Source organism: Nycticebus coucang, chromosome 5 (assembly GCF_027406575.1).
Source record: "Nycticebus coucang isolate mNycCou1 chromosome 5, mNycCou1.pri, whole genome shotgun sequence".
Classification (NCBI taxonomy): Eukaryota; Metazoa; Chordata; class Mammalia; order Primates; family Lorisidae; genus Nycticebus; species Nycticebus coucang.
The window spans coordinates 43674979-43679909 of NC_069784.1; positions in this window are offsets into that span (position 1 = coordinate 43674979).

A 4931-nucleotide genomic window follows, 5' to 3' on the forward strand; every position below is an offset into this window, starting at 1 on the left:
GTAGATGGAACATAATTCTTAAGGATGCTGGGATTTTCAGAATGGTAAATGAGCATTGGCTTCCACTTCAAGTCACCAGCTGCATCAGCCCCTAATGCAAGAGTCCGCCTGTCCTTTGAAATTTGGAAGCCAGGCATTGACTTCCCCTCTCTAGCTATGAAAGTCATAGATGACATGCTCTTCTAAGAGAAGGCAGTTTCATCTTCATTGCAAATGTGTCGGTTTAGTGTAGCCGCTTCCATCAACGGTCTTAGCTAGATCTTCTGGAAAACGTGTAGCTTTCACATTAGCACTTGCTGCTTCACCTGATACTCTAGACATTACGGAGACAGCTTCTTTCCTTAAACCTCATAAATCAACCTTTGCTAGCTTCAAACATTTCTTCTGGCACTTATCCACCACTCTGAGCCTTTGTAGAATGAAATAGAGTTAGGGCCTTGCTCCAAATTGCTCTTTGCTTTAAGGGAATATTGTAGCTGATTTGATCTGTCCAGACACCTGAGACTTCCTCTGTATCAGCAATGAGGCTGTTTTGCTTTTTGATCGTGTATGTGTTCGCTGGAGTAGCACTTCTAATTTCCTTCAAGAATTTTTCCTTTGCATTTCAGCGCACAGCTAGATGTTTGGTGCAACATAACTGTAGGTCTGCATTGGTTTTGGATATGCCTTCCTCTTAGTGTTTCATGATTTCTACCTTTTGAGTTAAAGTGAGAGACATGTGGCTTTTCCTTTTACTTGAACAGTTAGGGGCCATTGCAGGATTATTAATTGGTCTAATTTCAATACTGTTGTGTCTCAGGGAGCAGAGAAGCTCTGGGAGAGGGAGAGAGAGAGAGGGATTGGCAGGTCAGTGGAGCAGTCAGAACACAGGCAACATTATAATGAAGTTCACCATCCTATGTGGGTGCAGTTCGTGGAGCCCCAAAACAATTACGGTAGTTGCACCAAAGATCACTGATCACAGATCACCATCACAAATATGACAATGAAAAATTAGAAGTATTATGAGAATTACTAAAATGTGAACAGAGACATGAAGTGAGCACTTGCTGTTGGGAAAATGGTGCTAATGGACTTGCGCAATGTGAGCTGGCCACAAATCGTCAATTTTTTTTTTTTTTTTTTTTGGCCGGGGCTGGGTTTGAACCCACCACCTCCGGCATATGGGACTGGTGCCCTACTCCTTGAGCCACAGGCGCCACCCCACAAATCATCAATTTTTAAACACAATATCAGCTAAGCACAAAAAGACAAAGTGAGTATGCATGTAATATTGTTTTAAATCTCACATATGTAAACATTTAGGTATGCCAAGTAGACCATGTGAAAATATGCAGTAGAGAAAATGGTAGAAGGGAATGTGCAGAAATGACCATAAAATTTTTAGTTGTGTGGTGAGAGTATGAAATTTTCAAATCTCATGCAATTTTTAAAATTATAATTATAATTTTTAAAATTAGTCCTATCATTGGCTGGAGTATATTCACAAGTTTGAACCATATGAAATTTCCAATTTTCAATCATTTTTAACCTACAATAATTGCAGTGTATAGTTCATCCTAATTTTGTATTATAATTGTTGTATTATATGTATGTATAAATGTATTATAATTGTTCAATTAACAAAACGAATCTGTTTTTGGAAGAAAGTTTCTAATTCCTATTCTAAAATATCCTTCAGCTTCAAAATGGAGTCTAACATTTAAAAAATGATTAGTGAAATAGAAACCTAAAAACCACATTTGAAAACTGTGACTTTAAGATAATCAGAACCCAAGGGAGGGTTTTAATTTTTAAGAAAATGAACTCAGTTCAGAGTGTTCTGGGGTGATGCAAAGCTACTGTCATTGAATTTTTTTACGTCTTCGAAATTAAGTGTCACGTTCATTTATAATTAATCAATGGCCAGAATAAAGTAAAACATTCATAATTTAATAACTAAATTTGCTTCTAACCTGTTCTGGGAATGACATTTAAATTGCTCCATACTCCGTGATTACTCAGAGATAATTAGTTCTCTAAATATTACCGAATATTCCTGTAATGAAAACCATGGGTTTAATGAATCATACAAATTCAAACCAAATAGAACCTTTCCTGAATATTTAAACTCAGCATAACAATTATTTAACGATTGGTTAGAATTTGAAAAATTATTTAGAGCAAGGCAGGTCATGAAAATGTGAAGTGAAATCAAATGTATTCATAAGAATTTGGAAGCAACAGTCCTAGAAAAGAAGTTGACCAGTTTGGGTTTGAGGTCAATACCGACTTTACCTTTGTACACAACTGCTAGTGTTTGGCATTACGGACCAGGGTTTCTGGATTTCGGTGCAGCATTTTATAGTCTTTTGTGATACATTTGTTAATCAAGTATAGAATTATGGATCCCCTGAAGGAAGAGACAGGAGCTACATGTGTATTTGTGTTCGTATTTGTATGAGCACCAAGTCTAGTGCCTGGCATAGGGTAGAAGACAAATAAAAAACTAATAAACAAATAAATACCTAGGTTGATTGAACAAGTATTAAAAACAAAAGCACAAATAAAGAACTTGAAGAGAGATCTTTTTTTTTTTTTGAAGAGAGATCGTTTATACACCTTGAACTTGATTATTATGTTCTATTTTCAGTGCTTCAAATATAGACGAGATATATTAAACAAATGTTCCAAGTCATGCAAGGTTGGTGGAACTAGTCAGTGACATCGAGATGCTAAGATATCTCAGCTTCGGGAAGTTTGTATGAAAATATGTCACAGCAAGAAATGCAAAGTCCTCCATTAAGTTTTTTGAAAAAATCAATTTCACGCACACCGGATGGCAGAGACTGAGTTGGTGGTAACTTGTGTATTAAGAACTGAGGAATTTGTGTACTCACAAGCTTAACCTGAGCCAACAGTGGTTTTAAAAAAAAAAAAACCGTAGTAAAAACACATAGCTTAAGATTTACCCTCTTAACCATTTTTAGTGGGCAGTTCAGTAGTGTTAATAATATGCACGTTGTGCAATAGATCACTAGGAGGTTCTTGGAAAACTAAAACTCTATATCCATTCAATGTTCCCTACTCCCTACCGGAACCCCTACCATTTTACTTTCTGTTTCTCAGAGTCTGACTTCTTTTTATACCTCGTGTACGTAGACTCATGCTTTATTTCTGTTTTTGTCATAGGCTTGTTTCACTTAGCAGAATGTTCTCAAGGTTCATTCATGTTGTAGCATGTGAAAGGATTTCCTTCTTTTTAAGGCTGAATAATATTCCTCTCTCTAATTACACCACATTTTATTTATACTCTCATCCGCTGATGGACATCCAAGTTGCTTCCACCTCTTGACTAATGGGAATAATAAGAGACGTTGTGCAAATACCTCTTTGGGATTCTACTTTCAATTCTTTTGGGTATATATCTAGAGGTAAGGTTACTGGATCATACAGTAATAATATGTTTACATTTTTGAGGAACCTCCATATCATCTTCCACGGTGGTTACACCATTTTACATTCCCACCAACAGTGCACAAGGGTTCCAATTTCTCCACGTTCACTAACGTTTGTTATTGTGTGTGTGTGTGTGTGTGTGTGTGTGTGTGTGTGTGTGTGTGTGTTACCGTGGCTGTCATAATGAGTTGGGGGTGACACCTCACTGTGGCTTTCTCTGATGATTGGAGATCTTGAGCATCTTTTCATATGCTCGTGGCTATATGTATATCTTCTTTGTAAAGATGTCTATTCAAGTCCTTCGATCATTTTTAAATTGGGTTAATTGGTTGTTGTTGATGTTCTTTATATATTTAAATTTGCTACAATATATATTCTGGAAATTGCTTCACCGGTATTTTTATATATTCTGGAAATTGCTTCACCAGTATTTTCTCCCATTCTGTTGGTGCCCTTTTCACGCTATTGATTATTTCCTTGGATGCACAGAAGGTTCTAAGTTTGATGTAGCCCCATTTGTTTGCTTTGCTTTGCTTGCCGGTGCTTTTGGGGTCATATCCTAGAAATCATTATCAAATCCAATGCTATGAAGTGTTGCCCTATGTTTCCTTCTAGGAGTTTGATAGCTTTAGGTCTTACAGTTTACAACTTTAATGCATTTTGACTTAATTGTAATATATGGCATAAGTGTCCTAAAATTAATTTTTAAGTTTGGAATTTTTTTTTTTTGAGACAGTCTCACTTGTCACCCTCAGTAGAGTGCTGTGGTGTCACAGCTCATAGCAACCTGAAACTCTTGGGCTTAAGCAATTCTCTGGCCTTAGCCTCCCAAGTAGCTGGGACTACAGGCACCTGCCACAACGCCTGGCTATCTTTTTGTTGTTGTTGTAGTTGTCATTATTGTTTAGCAGGCCTGGGCTGGGTTCAAATCCTCCAGTCCCAGTGTATGTGGCCGGCTCTCTAATCACTGAGCTATGGGCGCCGAGCCAAGTTTGGAATTTTTTATTCTAGACTTTTCTTACAGCCCTCACGGTATTGCCATTCAGATAGAAATAAAGCAGTTTAAACTGATTTGTACAAAACTAATAAAAGAACATATAATTGATTTTTTATAGCAAAGGTTTTGGGAGTTTTTAGGACATATTTGTTTTGAACATGGCCTTTGCAGTCAGACAGACCAGCCTGGGTTGGATCCTAAGTCATCACCCACTGTGGGCATTGTAGGCCAGTTTCTTGACCACCCACTGTGGTCATTATAGGCCAGTTTCTTGACCACTCTAAGCCCACACTTTTCCATTTGTAGGAGAAAAACTGGGGTTTCTGTTTTACAGGGTTTGTAGCAGATTTAAATGCAATCATAGTCTCTAGAACACAACACATCATAAATGGTAACTAGGCTGTTATTATTATTATTATCAAATCTTTTTTTTTTTTAAGACAGAGTCTCTTTCTGTTGCCCCAGTCTAGAGTTCTACGATGTAATTACAGCTCAC